Genomic DNA, 19,116 nt, shown 5'->3' with positions numbered 1-19,116 from the left:
AGATTTTACATTAGTCAATTAGATCAAATTGATTGAAATCGGCCGCAAATCAATCGATCAGCTAATTCGATAGAATTGATTTCCGATCGATGCCTGAACCCGACCAGTGTATGGGCCCGTTTACTATCCTCTGCCTGATTGTGTATGCATTGCTCGCCCTCCACTATAGAAAGTGCATTGTCTCAACATGTGAAATATTGGCCAGTCTGAGAGGAACAGAGAGGTGTGGGAGGGGAAAGCAAGAGGGAAAGAGTCTTCAGCCAATCAGGCTGCATTAGTTAAGTCCTGAGGGGGAAGTCTAGAAGCAAAAAAGGACAACCCAGCATGCTCTGCAACTTTGCGTACCAAATTTTGTGTGTACCTAATAAGAGTCAAGTAAACTGGGGAATGATCATTTTCATTTATCAACGGGAAAAGTAATAGTGGTTTTAACGTTTGGATTGCCTGGTTAGCATCCTTATTACTTGTGTTTACCAGATAAAAATAAAGAATTGATTTTTGATTTTATGCCCCACAGTTACACTTTAAGCCATTTTAAAAGAAAAAAAGAAACCCTGTCAGATGTTTACAAAATACTGTGACAGCAACATTTTTGTAATTTATCGTGCATTCTATTGTGGAACAATGTACATTTTATAAATATACATATACACATATTTTTGATTTTACTTTTTTTAATGATAGTGTTCCTTTAAAATTAGCTGTCCAAACTTTAGGGGTGGCCAAACTTTTTATCAAGCATCACCAGATTTTTAAGTGTGAAGCTTCCTGAGGGCCAACAGTGTCTGATATTATTTTAAACTAGTAAAAAGGCCTGCCTGTTAAAAACGGGCGCTAGGCCATAGCCACTAAACCTCAGCAAAGCGCATACCGATGCGTCCTGCTCATCTGTCTCCCACCACTGTCCGAAGTATATGCACACGGGGAGATGTTGCTTGCTTGGCAATTGGAGAAAGCTGTTATTTCCCACAATGTAATGAGGTTCTCAAACAGTAAACTGTCAAGTCTGTAAGTAGGGACACACACACACACAGGGACAGGACACAGAGACACAGGGGTTTTATTATATAAACTAGTAACCTTAGCAGGTTTAAAAACGGCTAGGTCTGTCATTACTTCACCGCACGCCCGCCTCGGTGACGCCCGCTGCGCGCACACATGCCCGACCCTTTTGGGTCTGTCCTCCGGCTCTCAGCAGCACTCGGCAGTGTCTCTGCGTCTTGTCCATGCACATGCGCACAGGGACAAATATGGATGCAGAGACACTTGCCAATTATATAGAGAGATGATGATTGAAGCATACGATTATTCTGTTATTTAGTGTTGTCATGAAAAATACACAGTTGTAGTACAAGACACGAAGGAGGCTGGCACTGCAGTAAAGATAAGCTCTTTTATTCTGAAAAGTATAAAATCATGGGGCCATACGGCGACAGCCCGCTGTTTCAGGTCTCAACCCTTTTTCAAGCTGAGAATGCCCATAACATGCATCACAAAACACACCCCTTAAATAGTGTTAATGTGTCAGTAGCACCAATAAAATCAAACTTCATAACAGCCAATCAGCTTACCAGTTTGTGCAGGCGGACTCAGTGGGAGACTGTCAGCCCGACATGCAAATGACAGCCAAACGTTATATGCCTACAACACAACGCTGTCCAAGTCAGAACGAGGCTCCCCGCACAGCTCCATCACCAAGCGTACCATTGGTCAGGTAGCCCGAGAGCCAATCAGAGCGCGCAGCGTCAAATGACGCTGCAAGGCATGACCAAAAACGTCACAGCAATAACAAACTTCGGAGCTAACACGGCGCTCCGTAATCAAACAGTACGCCCTTCCGCTCTCTCAAGCAGCCTCACCATGGCAACAAGTAAACAAATAGTGTATAATAGCACACTGGCAAATAACCATTGCCTGGAGTACCTCTGCAGAGACCTCGTGATGACACATCGTGGTTGCAGTCCCCCCTGATCAATCCACCTTCTGATAAGCTGAAAGCTCTGTAAAATAAAGAGCAAATTGTAACATTTTAGTACACATAGGAAACATGCATAGGTAATGATCTAAATACAAAAACCCAATTCATAGTCATGGTTCAATCCTCCCTCCCCCAATACCCCCAATCTTCTAATCCACCCCGCCTCCCTCCTCAAAAGTTCCTTCCCCCTACTGAGTTTACCCCTCCAATTAAGGGGGACTCCATCAATGATTTGTACTTTAAGTTGGGCAACAGTATGTCCACAATCAGAGAAATGTGAAGACACTGCTTGTTTCCTGTCCTTATTTCTAATAGCACTTTTGTGAGAACAAATTCTGTCCCTCACTTTTTGGGTTGTCATACCGACATAACCCAACCCACAAGGGCACTTCAAATAGTAAACAACATAGCTAGACTCACAGGTGTAAAAATCTCTAATTTGGTATTTAGTACCCTTAGATGGATGTCTGAACTCTGATCCCTTAGTGACATGGCCACACATGTGGCATCCCAAACAAGGGAAGGTACCAACCCTCCCCTCTCTGGTCTGTTGTACATTAGTGGGATAAAATATTTTATCCCTAATAGTGGGGGCTCTCTTGAAGGAAAGGATAGGGGGATACCTGAATTCAGGAATGCGTGGAAAGGCTTCACTTAACAAATGCCAATGTTTTCTGAGAATGTTACCCACCTCTTGACTACTAGTACTGTAGGTGGATACGAAAGGGAGTCGGAATTGTCTATTGTTCTTGCGGGGTCTACATCTAGAACCTTCCTGTTGGAGAACCTGTCTGGGGTACCCTCTCTGTCTACATTTAGTTTCCATATCTAGCTTGCGTGTTTGAAGACTAGCCTCATCCGACACTATTCTATTTAACCTCATGAACTGTCCTTTAGGGATAGCATTCTTAACGTGTGGGGGGTGGAAACTATTATAGTGTAGAATTGAGTTACAATCAGTACTCTTAATAAAAAGATCAGACTTCAGACCTCCATCAATTATCTTAATACATGTGTCTAGAAAAGACACTTGATCAGAGCTGACATGACTAGTCAGTCTAATTTCACCACAGCATTGAGACAAATATATTTTAAAAGCCTGTAGGGTCGAGTGTGGCCCCGCCCATACGCAAAAGATGTCGTCTATATATCTAAACCAACACCTGGCGTGTTGTTGAAAAAGACGACTATTGTAAACAAATGCTTCCTCAAAAAGACCCATGTAGAGGTTAGCATAGGACGGGGCCACATTCGACCCCATCGCCGTGCCACGCAGCTGTAGGAAAAACTCACCCTGGAAAGAAAAGTAATTGCAACGCAACACCACATTCAACAGATCCAATATAAATGTCCTTTGGTCAAAGGACAAATCGGTTCTGGTCATAAGAAACCAGTCTATAGCCTCTACACCTCCATCATGCGGGATGGAGGTGTAGAGGCTCTCAACATCAAAGGTCACCAGGAGGAGCCCTTCTTCCCCCATATCCACCTGCTGAATTTTCTGGAGGAACATATTGGTATCTTTGGTGTAAGATTCCAATGCTACTACCAAAGGTTGCAAAATCCTATCCAGGAACTGAGCTACCGGTACAAAAACAGAGCCCGTGCCGGCCACAATGGGTCTCCCCGGTGGACGACACAGGCTCTTATGTATCTTAGGCAGGGTGTAAAACCTAGGTGTCAATGGGTTATCCTGAATAAGAAACTTGGCTAGGCCCTCATCAATAATCTCCCTTGCTCTGGCTTTTTCAACAATGCTTTTAATTCTACTCTGTATAGACAATATAGGATCCTCCTGAATCTTGCAATAGATGTCAGCTTGCGCCAACTGTCTTCTAATTTCTGTCTCATAGTAAACAGTGTCCAACACCACTACAGCCCCTCCCTTGTCCGCTGGACGTATAGTAAGTTCAGTTCGTTTCTTTAAATTATCCAAGGCACAACGTTCATCTTTAGTGAGGTTAAATTCCATCCTTTTGTGTTTCTGTGAGTCCTCATGTTGTCTAACATCCTCCATCACCTTTCCACAAAACGTGTCAATCACTAGGTTACTAGATGGTACAAAGGTACTTTTGTTTCTGAGGCCCATCCCTTTCAATTTATGCATAGACTCATCCTCTGTAGTCTCCCCATCACCAGAAAACTGTGGAAAGGTCCCAAAAAATATTTCAATTTAAGGGTTCTAAAAAACCTATAAAGTTCCTGATCTAATTCAAAGAAATTAGGTTTATTGGTGGGACAGAAGCCTAAACCATAATTAAAGACTCTCTCCTCAGTAGGTGTTAACACATGACTAGAGATGTTCACCACTAACTGTGGACTTTCTATTGGTTCCTCTTGCGCAACTCCATCTGGCTCCTGACCGGCTCTTTTTGAACGTTTGCACCTGGCCCTCCTACCGCCCCTCCTGCTGCTCCTCTTTTTGGGGAATTCTCCCGTGAGGACAAAAAATCAGAGGCTGAGGATCCTTGACCCCCTCCTTGTGGGCGTGGTATTCTCTTTTTAGGCTTTAATGGTCTGTTAAATTTACGTGCTGTAGTTGCCGGAATCATCCTTTGCCAGGTGTATATATAACCATTGATGTAGTCCTGTGAGTCACGGTTATACTTGGAACGCTTGGTTTCCTCAATGGTTTTGGTATGTGCCACAATCTTCACCGACAGCTGGTCTATGAAACTTTGCATCTCTTCAGCTGACAAGATTTCTGTTAGTTGTGTAATCACAGACAAACTCTTTTTCTCCAATATTGGGAGTTCCTCATGTATCCTCTCAATTGTAAGAATCATGGTGTCGAATGCCGCCTTGTTCCATATTTTTTCAAAGGTAGAACAGAAGGTCTGATCACTTAAGAACATCATGGGGGACACTTGTGATCGCAAAGTACGTGGTATTCTCCTTGTGCGACAATACTCAGCTAGTGTCCTTGCATGCATATCCAATTCAACCCATTTCTTCTTTAGGATTTCCAACTCTCGTTTTAAAGGCTTTACATCTGGGGTCTGTAAAAATTGTGCACTCCCACTAGCTTTAGCCAGTACCCGAGCAGCATGCTCCTCTGTATAAGAAAACGTATCTGGTACACAGCCAGACGTACTCTCCACTGGGGTGCTCATCCTCTATGGTGCGTTTGTAGAATCCAAACTTCCAAGTGGTAAAAAGAGTAGCACTCTCTCAGATGGAAGGCGTGCCCAAGCCTCAATGGACCTCCGCACCTCCTGGTCCCCAATGTAGTACAAGACACGAAGGAGGCTGGCACTGCAGTAAAGATAAGCTCTTTTATTCTGAAAAGTATAAAATCATGGGGCCATACGGCGACAGCCCGCTGTTTCAGGTCTCAACCCTTTTTCAAGCCGAGAATGCCCATAACATGCATCACAAAACACACCCCTTAAATAGTGTCAATGTGTCAGTAGCACCAATAAAATCAAACTTCATAACAGCCAATCAGCTTACCAGTTTGTGCAGGCGGACTCAGTGGGAGACTGTCAGCCCGACATGCAAATGACAGCCAAACGTTATATGCCTACAACACAACGCTGTCCAAGTCAGAACGAGGCTCCCCGCACAGCTCCATCACCAAGCGTACCATTGGTCAGGTAGCCCGAGAGCCAATCAGAGCGCGCAGCGTCAAATGACGCTGCAAGGCATGACCAAAAACGTCACAGCAATAACAAACTTCGGAGCTAACACGGCGCTCCGTAATCAAACAGTACGCCCTTCCGCTCTCTCAAGCAGCCTCACCATGGCAACAAGTAAACAAATAGTGTATAATAGCACACTGGCAAATAACCATTGCCTGGAGTACCTCTGCAGAGACCTCGTGATGACACATCGTGGTTGCAGTCCCCCCTGATCAATCCACCTTCTGATAAGCTGAAAGTTCAGTAAAATAAAGAGCAAATAGTAACATTTTAGTACACATAGGAAACATGCATAGGTAATGATCTAAATACAAAAACCCAATTCATAGTCACGGTTCAATCCTCCCTCCCCCAATACCCCCAATCTTCTAATCCACCCCGCCTCCCTCCTCAAAAGTTCCTTGGCATTTGTTAAGTGAAGCCTTTCCACGCATTCCTGAATTCAGGTATCCCCCTATCCTTTCCTTCAAGAGAGCCCCCACTATTAGGGATAAAATATTTTATCCCACTAATGTACAACAGACCAGAGAGGGGAGGGTTGGTACCTTCCCTTGTTTGGGATGCCACATGTGTGGCCATGTCACTAAGGGATCAGAGTTCAGACATCCATCTAAGGGTACTAAATACCAAATTAAAGATTTTTACACCTGTGAGTCTAGCTATGTTGTTTACTATTTGAAGTGCCCTTGTGGGTTGGGTTATGTCGGTATGACAACCCAAAAAGTGAGGGACAGAATTTGTTCTCACAAAAGTGCTATTAGAAATAAGGACAGGAAACAAGCAGTGTCTTCACATTTCTCTGATTGTGGACATACTGTTGCCCAACTTAAAGTACAAATCATTGATGGAGTCCCCCTTAATTGGAGGGGTAAACTCAGTAGGGGGAAGGAACTTTTGAGGAGGGAGGCGGGGTGGATTAGAAGATTGGGGGTATTGGGGGAGGGAGGATTGAACCGTGACTATGAATTGGGTTTTTGTATTTAGATCATTACCTATGCATGTTTCCTATGTGTACTAAAATGTTACAATTTGCTCTTTATTTTACAGAGCTTTCAGCTTATCAGAAGGTGGATTGATCAGGGGGGACTGCAACCACGATGTGTCATCACGAGGTCTCTGCAGAGGTACTCCAGGCAATGGTTATTTGCCAGTGTGCTATTATACACTATTTGTTTACTTGTTGCCATGGTGAGGCTGCTTGAGAGAGCGGAAGGGCGTACTGTTTGATTACGGAGCGCCGTGTTAGCTCCGAAGTTTGTTATTGCTGTGACGTTTTTGGTCATGCCTTGCAGCGTCATTTGACGCTGCGCGCTCTGATTGGCTCTCGGGCTACCTGACCAATGGTACGCTTGGTGATGGAGCTGTGCGGGGAGCCTCGTTCTGACTTGGACAGCGTTGTGTTGTAGGCATATAACGTTTGGCTGTCATTTGCATGTCGGGCTGACAGTCTCCCACTGAGTCCGCCTGCACAAACTGGTAAGCTGATTGGCTGTTATGAAGTTTGATTTTATTGGTGCTACTGACACATTGACACTATTTAAGGGGTGTGTTTTGTGATGCATGTTATGGGCATTCTCAGCTTGAAAAAGGGTTGAGACCTGAAACAGCGGGCTGTCGCCGTATGGCCCCATGATTTTATACTTTTCAGAATAAAAGAGCTTATCTTTACTGCAGTGCCAGCCTCCTTCGTGTCTTGTACTACATTGGGGACCAGGAGGTGCGGAGGTCCATTGAGGCTTGGGCACGCCTTCCATCTGAGAGAGTGCTACTCTTTTTACCACTTGGAAGTTTAAATACACAGTTGTAAGCATTTAGAATTAGATATTGTGAGAAAACGCGGAAAAGCCGCCACAAGTACTCAGAGTAAGGCGGCTGATTCCGCGTTCAACATGGCAGCTTGCGCACAGAGACCTGCATTTACTGTCTTGACGGAGCGCGGAGAAAGCGCCGCATGCCCAGAGAACAGGGCGGCGGATTCCGCGTCCGACGCGGCGGTTTGCATGCATAAGCCTACTTCTGTCAGTACTGCTGAACGCGGAGAAAAAGCCGCACGCTTGGACAGCGATGCGGCGGATTCCGCATCCAAAACAGCAGAGGCATTACAACACATGTCTGGTGTGGCTGGGACTGATAGTCCACACAGGTTCAGAAGGACGCGTGCGCGCGCGGAGAGGCAGAGCATTTATGACAGCCAGAAGGGTGTCAGCTGACCAGGCCGGTCAGCTGACAATTCTTTCAGGTTTCATTGGTCCAGCACTTAGGGGAGGCGCAGGAGAGCGCTGGTGTATATATACTGGGTGCTGGTCATTCCTCTGGTGTCTGGTGTTGCGATCACTACGTGGTAGCACTCAGACCTTGTCAGTATCTGTGTTACATTAGACCAGTTTCCTAGGTGTTGATGATCACGGACCTCACACCTTAGTCTAGGAATTCTGCTATTATCTGTGTTATTATCTAGACCAGTTTCCAAGGTGTTGATGATCAAGGAACTCACACCTTAGTCTAGTAATTGTTGATTATTTGTTATGACCTTCTGCTTTCCTGACCATTCTTCTGATCTCTGATTTTGTACCTTTGTCATTCTGATACTCTGTTGCCAAACTTGGCTAGTCTTAGGATTCCGCATCTGTCTCCTGTCTCTGTACCTGATCTGTCAGTCTGTTGCCGACCTGGCCTGTCCGACCTCGAGAACTATTTCTCCTGTTGGGAAATAGTTCACAGAGCTGTCAGTGACACTTCTCCTTTGGTGTCACTCACTCTCTGATCCTTCCTACTCTCAGCCTGGCTCCGCCCCTTGGGGAGCCTCAGGCCTTTGGAAGGAATCTGTTCTCAGGGCAGTACCTCCTACTGCCTCGCACCTACTGTAAGGGTGCTCTCCTCAAAGTATTACTGTTGCATCAAACACTCATATATTACTCAGGTGTCCAGAGGTTAGAGATATATCTGATTATCGGTGATACTGCAGATCATCTATAATCGGGTATATATCTGCATTCTCGGTGATACTGCAGATCGCCGGTAATCAGATCCTCTCTGTTACACCGATCGTTACAGAACGCCAGACCAAAAAATGCAAATGGACGCACACACTGACCGTCTGGGCGCACTTACCACTTCGGTGGAGACCATCAACCAAGTGCTGGGTAACCACAAGGCGATGATTGACGCTTTGTCCGGTTCTTTACAAACCCTTCAGACGGCTGTGGATGAGGTGCGATCCCCTCCTAGCACAGACATACGTATGCCTGTACCTGAAAAATTTTCTGGTCACAGATCTGACTTTCGAAATTTTAGGAGTACAGTGTTGTCATACTTTGAGTTAAGACCTAGATCTTCAGGAACCATGACCCAAAGGGCCACATTTATTAAAACTTTGTTATCAGGCGATTCTCAGACCTGGGCATACAGTCTGCCCACTGGAGACTTAGCCTTAACCTCCGTAGATGATTTTTTTAAGGCTATGGCAGTAGTTTACGACAATCCAGACATTGCCTCGACTTCTGAGTGGAAGCTCAAGTTGTTGCGTCAAGGCAAGAGTCCGGTCGAGGAGTATGCTGCTGAATTTAGGAGGTGGTCAGTTTCAGCCAGGTGGGACACCTATGCCCTTTTAGACTGTTTCTTATCAGGATTATCAGATGAGGTCTCTGACCTTATGTTAAGTCAGCCTGAACCAAAAACCGTCGATGAGGCCATTTCATCGGCCATCAGGATTGATCGCAGATTACGCTATCAGAAGCAGACCCGGGGTAGGAACAATGTTAAAATGGTGTCCTACGCTGCGCCTCCTGTGACTCCATCTCCTCCCGTTTCACCTCCACCCGAGCCAATGCAGATTGGTCGGTCAAGACTGTCTCAAGTGGAGCGTAGACGCAGGATTTCTGAGCAGTTGTGTCTTTATTGTGCTGAGGGGGGTCATAGAGTACGAAATTGCCCTAAGAAGTCGGGAAACGCTACTGCCTAGGAGTAGTTGGGGGTAATACCCTAGGCGTACAGCTCTTACCCCTAGAGGATAAGCGGTTACTTCTTCCTTGTATGATTACATGGGATGATAAATCGGAAGTCTCTGAGGCCTTCCTTGATTCAGGCTCAGCGGCTAATTTTATGGATTACGAATTTGCAAAGAAATTGGGTATTCCGCTCACTCCGGTCAAACCACCCCTTCAGGTTACGGCAGTGGATGATTCACCCCTGCAGCGTAACCATCCTCTGTCCCAGACACCAGAGGTGGAAGTCACTATAGGGGTGCTGCATAGAGAGAAATTGCAGTTTTTTGTGTTGCGCATGACAACCTCTACAGTCATCCTTGGCATGCCGTGGTTACACCTTCACTCCCCTCAGATAAATTGGGCTACTGGTCAGCTAACGAGCTGGTCTGCCCATTGTTTTCGTCATTGTTTAGTGAAGGTGACTTTAGGCCAGACCAGGATTCATGTGGAGGGAGTTCCGAAACAATATGCTGAGTTTTCGGACGTGTTTTGTCCCAAAGCTGCCGATAAACTACCTCCACATCGCCCTTTCGATTGCCCTATTGATCTCCGATCGGGTTGTATGCCCCCAAGAGGTCATCTCTACAATTTGTCTGGGCCAGAAAAGGTGGCCATGCAAGAGTACATCCGTGAAAACTTAGCTAAAGGATTCATTCGCCCTTCCCGGTAGCCTGCCGGAGCAGGTTTCTTTTTTGTAAAAAAGAAAGACGGAGGCCTTTGGCCATGCATTGATTACCGGGGACTGAATAAGATCACAGTTAAAAATCGCTATCCATTACCTTTGATAGACGATTTATTCACTCAGGTCACCAATGCTAAGATTTTTTCGAAATTGGATTTGCGGGGTGCATACAACCTGGTGCGGATCAGAGAGGGCGATGAATGAAAGAAGGCCTTTAACACACCCGACGGGCATTACGAGTACCTGGTGATGCCCTTCGGGTTGTGTAACGCCCCGGTCGTCTTTCAGGAACTCATCAATGAAGTTTTCAGGGAGGTGTTGGGTAAATTTGTCCTAATATACCTGGACGATATACTAATCTTCTCAGACAACCTCTCTGAGCACAGGTTTCATGTCAAATTCGTGCTGTACAAGCTTTAGACAAAACAGGCTTTATGCCAAATTGGAGAAATGCATTTTTGAGGTGACATCTGTCGCTTTTCTGGGATACATAATTTCCACCTCGGGCCTTTCTATGGATCCTGCCAAAGTCTCTGCTGTCCTGGAATGGCCTCAGCCAGTATGACTCAAATCTCTCCAGAGATTCTTAGGGTTTGCTAATTACTATAGAAGGTTCATAAAGGGGTACTCTACAGTCACAGCACCCCTCACCAGTCTCACAAAGAAAGTGGCAGATACCAACCACTGGTCCCCCGAGGCTCTGGCTGCTTTCTCCACTTTGAAAGAACTGTTTTGCTCTGCACCCATTTTGAGACACGTAGACACCTCTTATCCATTTATTGTAGAGGTTGACACCTCTGAAGTCGGGGTAGGGGCTGTGCTGTCTCAACGCTCTGGGCTGCAGGGACGATTACACCCATGTGCCTATTTCTCTCGGAGGTTTTCACCAGCAGAGAAAAACTACGATATAGGCAACAGGGAGCTCCTAGCCATTAAGTTGGCCTTTGAAGAATGGCGTCATTGGCTATAAGGAGCAGAACATACGATTATGGTCTACACTGATCACAAAAATTTGGAATACATTGAGGGGGCTAAAAGATTAAGCCCCCGTCAGGCTCGGTGGTCACTGTTTTTCTCGAGATTTAGATTTGTAATTACGTACACTCCGGGTAGTAAAAACATTAAGGCGGATGCCTTGTCCAGATGTTTTGAGCCGGAGACAGCACAGCCCTCAGACCCAGAGACCATTGTTCCACAGAAAGTAGTGTTGGGAGCCACAGAGACTTGGAAAGACTGGACGGAGACTTTAAGTCCCTTCCAGCAGGATGTCCCTGAGGGAAAGCCTGAAGGGGTTATGTTTGTACCACTGCCATTTTGTCTCCAGATTTTGCAGATGTTCCACTCACACAAGAATGCTGGGCATCCGGGGGCCTCCAGAACACAAGACTTGGTTGCTAGGTGTGCTTGGTGGCCTTCTCTGGCAACAGACTGCAAGGAGTATGTTAGAGAGTGTGCAGTGTGTGCTAAAAGCAAACCCTCCCGTCTGGCACCTGTGGGAACGTTGCAGCCTTTGCCCACCCCGAGTGAACCGTGGACCCATTTGTCCATGGATTTTGTGGGTGAGCTTCCGAGGTCTGAAGGCATGTCGGTCATTTGGGTGGTAGTCGACCGTTTCAGTAAAATGGCCCATTTTGTGCCCTTGAAAGGACTCCCCTCGGCCCAGGAGTTTGGCGATCTTTTCATCATCCACGTTTTCCGACTACATGGCATTCTGAAAAACATAGTGTCAGATCGGGGAGTCCAATTTGTTTCTAGATTTTGGAGGGCATTTTGTCATCAAATGGGCATGGAACTGTCATTTTCGTCGGGCTACCACCCACAGACCAATGGTCAGACGGAGAGGGTGAATCAGTCTTTGGAACAGTTTTTAAGGTGTTATGTTGCGGATGCGCAAAATGATTGGGTCAAGTTCTTGCCATATGCAGAATTTGCGCACAAAAATTTGAAAAGCTCTTCCTCTGGACTTTTTCAGTTTCAGGTGGTAACCGGAAAGTTGCCCAAGTTCTCACCATTACCAGTAGCTTCCACTCCGTTTCCAGCTCTGGAGGCTTGGCAAAAATCATTTAAAGCCATTTGGGGAATCGTGAAAAATAATTTGGAGAAGGCTTTTCAAAGTCAGAAAGGTCAAGCTGACAAGAAACGATCCTTGGAGTGGAAGTTCCGACCAGGAGACCTGTTCTGGGTGTCCACACGTCATTTGACCCTGAAACAACCCTCGCCCAAGTTAGGTCCCAGGTTTGTGGGCCCTTTTTCTGTAACCAGGAAGATCAACAATGTCACTTATGCCATTGATCTTCCTGCCAGCATGCGTGGTGTAAGATCGTTTCATGTGTCCCTGCTTAAGCCAGCAGTCCATGTGGGTTCCACTCCTCCTCCTCCTGTGATGGTAGACGACCAACCTGAGTACGAAGTAGAAAAGATTTTAGACTCACGTGTAGTGCAGAACTCTGTGCAGTATCTGGTGCACTGGAAGGGGTATGGTATTGAGGAGAGAACATGGGTACCGGAGTGTCGCATGCATGTGGACAAATTAAGAAGGGAATTCCATGCTCTATATCCTGAGAGACCGGGTAGGAGCTGTCCGGAGTCCATTCCTCGGGGGGACCTCGGGGGGACCCTTTTTGGGGGTCAAAAATTCGGCTTGTATGCGAGTATATACGGTATTCAGCGCTGTGTAATATGTTGGCACTTTATAAATACAATAAATAAATAAATATGTTTCTTCAAGAGTAAAATGAGCCATAAATTACTTTTCTCCTATGTTGCTGTCACTTACAGTAAGTAGTAGAAATCTGACGGGTGCAATTTAAAAGCAGATGAATTGCAGTGGTTGGCATGCATGGTTGGAACTCCATGGGTATCAAGCTTTGACACGCGGTGGTGTTATTGGGCAGCTGAGGAGCATACATTTAAAATTGGCGCAGAAAGACTTGGGCGCAGGATACAGCCAGTATATGGCTGATCCTGCTTCTACACAAGTCTGGGCCGTGTTAATTGCTATTCCCCCCCCAGGCCGCCATGGATAGTGGGGGAATGATATAATTCGGCTTCCAGCGATTGCTGGAGGCCGAATTATTGTGTTTTTTAACCTCCTTGCCGGATATCCCGAGCTCAGCTCGGGGTAACCTGCGCAGGAGGATTTCTCAGGCCCCGCTGGGCCGATTTGCATAATTTTTTGTTTGTTACAAGCAGCTAGCACTTTGCTAGCTGCTTGTAACATTCGATCGCCGCCGCTCGTCACCGATCCGCCGCTACCCGCCGCGCCGAGCCACGCAGAGCCGCCCTCCTCCGCCCCAGACCCCTGCGCAGCCTGGCCAATCACTGCCAGGCAGCGCTGAGGGGCGGATCGGGATTCCCTGTGACGTCCCGACGTCGGTGATGTCATCCCGCACAGTCGCCATGGCGACCGGGGAAGCCCAGCAGGAAATCCCGTTCTGAACGGGATTTCCTGCTTACTCTGATCGCCGAAGGCGATCGGAGTGGGTGGGGGGATGCCGCCGCTCAGCGGCTATCATGTAGTGAGCCCTCGGCTCGCTACATGATTTGAAAACAAATAAAATTTAAAAAAAGTGCTGCGCTGCCTCCTTGCCGGGGAGAATTAGACCGGCAAGGAGGTTAAGCAACTTCGGCTCCGTCTTCTGACGGCGCCGACGTTACTCACTGAGCGCCGCTATGGATGTGATTCCTATAATAGTCTATGGTGGCGCCGGCTGCGCCCAAATCTAGCAGCGCTGAAAAGCACTGCTCCAGCTGAGGAACACGACATGTTTAGTCTGAGTGTGGCTGCTGTTGCACTCCTATCTCATTCCGTGGGGGTGGAGCATCTGCATAGCACAGATACCGAGCGCTACCAAGCACCCGGCTGGTGCAGGAGGGCAGCTGACAGGCACTGAGTTCACCGCTTGTCAGCTGCCCGGGTAAAAGGGCCCTTAGTGTCAAACCTGTCCAAACCCCACAGCATTGCAAGAGCTGTGATTGATCTTTCAATCTTTTCTACATATAAAATATAAAACAAAGCACTCACTATAAATTCACATATACAAAGTGAATGAACAGATAAAAGTGTATCCTATAATAGTCACTTAAGATATGTCTTATACACAGGGGCGTAGCAATAGGGGTTGCAGACATAGCGGCCGCATCGGGGTCCTTGGGCCAGAGGGGCCCCGAAGGGCCCTCCCTCAACTACAGTATTAGCTCTCTATTGGTCCTGTGCTCATAATAATCACTTCTATAGATATTTTGAATCATTAACAAACTGTTCCCCATCCCATTCTTGCACCTCTAATGCTGTAGTTGCCATTGGCAAGTTTTTGTGTGCACAACACAATGCAGCCCCCCCTTCAGGGTATGACTCACCAGATCCTCTGGTCTGAGGATGCGTGATTTGGTCAGTCGTGATTCCAGAGGCGTGAATTGGTCAGTCAGACCAGAGGATATGGTGAGTCATACCCTGAAGGGGGGGGGGGGTGCATTGTGTTGTGCATAGAAAGAGTGAAGAGTCAGAATGCGCAAACCTTGACTATGAAACTTTTTGTACAGTTGAGGGCAGACACCTGTAATGAAACACTGCCACCATGTGTTTCAAAATAGGGATTGCATGTTGAATAGTATGAATTGTTTATTCTGTTTGTGCCTAAGTATAGGCAAGTTCAGAGGGGGATAACTACTGATCAGGGCCGCCATCAGAAATTTTGGGGCCCCTCACACATCATCAGACCTGCCCCCCCCCCCCGGGCCCACCCACTGGTTTCTGTGCCCGCCCACTCGCCACCCCACCGCCATGTCCGTGCGCGAAGTGTGCTGCGGACACAGTATAGGTTAGCCAGGTACAGGTGCCCCCAGTACAGGTAGCAAGCTATAGGCACCCCAGTATAAGTAGCCAAGTATAGGTGGTGCCCCAGTATAGGTAGCCAGGTACAGGTGGTGCCCTCAGTACAGGTAGCCAAGTATAGGTGGTGCCCCAGTATAGGTAGCTAGGTATAGGTGGTTCCAGCCCCAGTAAAGGTAGCCAGGTATAGGTGGTGGCCCAGTATAAGTAGCCTGTAGCCAGATATAGGTGGTGCCCCAGTATAGGTAGCCAGGTATAGGTGGTGCCCAAGTATAGGTAACTAGGTATAGGTGGTTCCAGTCCCAGTAAAGGTAACCAGGTATAGGTGGTGGCCGAGTATAAGTAGCCTGTAGCCAGATATAGGTGGTGCCCCAGTATAGGTAGCCAGGTATAGGTGGTGCACCAGTATAGGTAGCTAGGTATAGGTGGTTCCAATCCCAGTAAAGGTAGCCAGGTACAGGTGGTGGCCCAGTATAAGTAGCATGTACCCAGATATAGGTGCTGCCCCAGTATAGGTAGTCAGGCATAGGTGATGCCCCAGTATAGGTAGCTAGGTATAGGTGGTTCCAGCCCCAGTAAAGGTAGCCAGGAACAGGTGGTGGCCCAGTATAAGTAGCCTGTAGCCAGATATAGGTGGTGCCCCAGTATAGAAAGTTCGCTATAGCGGGCTCACTCATCTGCTCCCCACGTTCAAGCGCTGATGTCACTCTTCTCTCAATGCTGGAACACGGTGTGCTGGTTAGTGAGCCACAGGCCAGCAGCCAGCACATGCAGCCCTTCCAGCGATTTGGGGGGGGGGGGGGCAGGACCCCCACAAGCCCTGGGCCCCCCTCACTGCAGTGTCAGTTGTCCCCCACTGATGGCTGCCCTGCCACTGATGCCCAGAATCCCCCTTCATTCTGTGTGTGTCTCTCTCCCCATTCCTGTCTCTCATTAATCTTGCTCTCTCTCTTTCCCTCACTCTCTTCTTCTACACAGACACAATGATACTCACTCACTGTATGTCTCTTACCCTTTATAGACTCTTGCTTTTTCTCTCTACCAGTCTCCTCACTCTCTTCTCAATAGTGATGGAAGAGCCCAGCGCTAAATAAAGCTAAAGATCCTGCATGCTCACAACTGCACAATAGTCACAATACCTGCTGCCGTGATATCCACATGGTAAGCAGTGCCTGCACTGGCAGAGCAGCTATGAGGGCAGGCCACCATGATAGTAAGGGGTTACATTTTTGGGCCACTCCCCCTTTTCTCCTTTTTCCCGGGCTAGCAGGCTAGTAAGCAGGGCCAGGAAGTGTGGTAGTGAGGGAGGAGACAGGGACAGAGTGGCTGTCGGGAAAAAAGTTCGGAGACCCACCCTAATGTTTATGTGATATGTGTATTGGAGTTGATTGTCAATGCAGCTGGCGGGGTAAGGCTCCGGAGGCAGGTTTTTTTGTGTTTGAAGGAGGTCTTCGCCGCGGGGCGGACACCTAAAAGAACTTAGTCATCTTCAAATTTGATAATGAAGGGCAAACAGTTGTCCCCGAGACGGCGTCCATGTCTGGGGTCCGGTTATCAAGGCTGTTTGCCAAATTATGGTTTTATTTAAACCTCCGGACCCTTTTACCTCATTTAACTCATTCAATTTTTGCACTTTTGGTTTTTGACCAGTTTAGGTTTACAAAGTTTTAATAAAGTTTTGTTACATATCAATTTTAATAAAATGGCTGCTTTGACCAACATTTTCCAAAGAAGCAGCCTCTGTGCTTTATTCTTAGTTAAGTTATACATTATGTTTTGAATTGGGGGAGGAAGCTTAAGCATGCCCAATATCAAGTAATGTGAACAGTTTACTCACGGCCAGCAGGAATATTCAGTGAGGACTCTGGATCAGTGCGGAAAAGACCACGCGCATGAGGAGTTTGCTGCCACCTGTTAGTTCCAAACACGGCAACCAGATATGATGTCAGTCCCTCTGTACTTCACGCTGCGTTCCAAAGGGCCGTTGGCTAAAGCTTCCTGGACGCGGGGGCGAGAGATTACAAAAACCAATAGTGCAGACTGCGCCCACAGTTGAAAGACTACGCAATACACATGTACACTTGTACATGTGAAAGCTTCTTGTTTAATAGCTCATCAAGGTTAATACAATTCCTAATCCGGATTTCGGTTGCCTTCATTAGGGGATCCTCACTCTCTTCTATCGCTTTCTCCCATTCTCCTATCTCTGTCTCACCATCTCTCTCCAACCCTTCTACCCCCTAAAAAAATACAAAATTCAGCATTATTTCATTCTAAAGAGTATTATGTATTTCTATAGCACTGACATCTTCTGCAGCACTTTACATAATCATGTCACTGACTGTCCGAAGATGAGCTCACAATCTAATCCCACCATAGTCATAGTCTAATACCCTACCATATTATTATTATTATTATTATGTATTTTTATAGCCCCAACATCCTCTGCAGCAGTTTACAGGATACAGTGGGTTGCAAAAGTATTCGGCCCCCTTGAAGTTTTCCACATTTTGTCATATTACTGCCACAAACGTGAATCAATTTTATTGGAATTCCACATGAAAGACCAACACAAAGTGGTGTACACATGAGAAGTGGAACGAAAATCATACGTGATTCCAAGCATTTTTTACAAATAAATAACTGCAAAGTGGGGTGTGCGTAATTATTCAGCCCCCTTTGGTCTGAGTGCAGTCAGTTGCCCATTGACATTGCCTGATGAGTGCTAATGACTAATTAGAGTACACCTGTGTGTGATCTAATGTCAGTACAAATACAGGTGCTCTGTGAGGGCCTCAGGGGTTGTCTAAGAGAATATTGGGAGCACCAACACCGTGAAGTCCAAAGAACACACAAGACAGGTCAGGGATCAAGTTATTGTGAAATTTAAAGCAGGCTTAGGCTACAAAAAGATTTCCAAAGCCTTTAACATCCCACAGAGCACTGTTCAAGCGGTCATTCAGAAATGGAAGGAGTATGGCACAACTGTAAACCTACCAAGACAAGGCCATCCACCTAAGCTCACAGGCCTAACAAGGAGAGCGCTGATCAGAAATGCAGTCAAGAGGCCCATGGTGACTCTGGACGAGCTGCAGAGATCTAAAGCTCAGGTGGGAGATTCTGTCCATAGGACAACTATTAGTCATGCACTGTACAAAGTTGGCCTTTATGGAAGAGTGGCAAGAAGAAAGGCATTGTTAACAGAAAGCATAAGAAGTCCCGTTTGCTGTTTGCCACAAGCCATGTGGGGGACACAGCAACCATGTGGAAGAAGGTGCTCTGGTCAGATGAGACCAAAATGGAACTTTTTGCCCAAAATGCAAAACGCTATGTGTGGCATAAAACTAACACTGCACATCACTCTGAACACACCATCCCCACTGTCAAATATGGTGCTGGCAGCATCATGCTCGGGGGTGCATCTCTTCAGCAGGGACAGGGAAGTTGGTCAGAGTTGATGGGAAGATGGATGGAGCCAAATACAGGGTAATCTTGGAAGAACACCTCTTGGAGACTGCAAACGACTTGAGACTGGGGCGGAGGTTCACCTTCCAGCAGGACAATGACCCTAAAAATAAAGCCAGGGCAACTATGGAATGGTTCAAAACAAAACCTATCTATGTGTTAGAATGGCCCAGTCAAAGTCCAGATCTAAATCCAATTGACAATCTGTGGCAATATCTGAAAACTGCTGTTCACAAACGCTGTCCATCTAATCTGACTGAGCTGGAGCTGTTTTGCAAAGAATGGGCTAGGATTTCAGTCTCTAGATGTGCAAAGCTGGTAGAGACATAACCTAAAAGACTGGCAGCTGTAATTGCAGCAAAAGGTGGTTCTACAAAGTATTGACTCAGGGGGGCGAATAATTACGCACACCCCACTTTGCAGTTATTTATTTGTAAAAAATGTTTGGAATGATGTATGATTTTCGTTCCACTTCTCACGTGTACACCACTTTGTATTGGTCTTTCACGTGGAATTCCAATAAAATTGATGCA

At 46.6% G+C, this 19,116-nt stretch overlaps 1 protein-coding gene across 1 annotated transcript in view; it reads left to right on the top strand.

Moving 5' to 3' along the window:
• The window catches only part of LOC137544083 (glycoprotein-N-acetylgalactosamine 3-beta-galactosyltransferase 1-like), a 52,909-nt gene that overhangs the window by 17,479 nt on the left and 16,314 nt on the right, over positions 1-19,116 (top strand). The gene's annotated exons all lie outside the window — the stretch shown is intronic.

This window comes from Hyperolius riggenbachi, chromosome 2, assembly GCF_040937935.1.
Source record: "Hyperolius riggenbachi isolate aHypRig1 chromosome 2, aHypRig1.pri, whole genome shotgun sequence".
NCBI lineage: Eukaryota > Metazoa > Chordata > Amphibia > Anura > Hyperoliidae > Hyperolius > Hyperolius riggenbachi.
The sequence above is the reverse complement of the archived record's forward strand: the minus strand, read 5'-3'. Positions and strand labels throughout refer to the sequence as shown.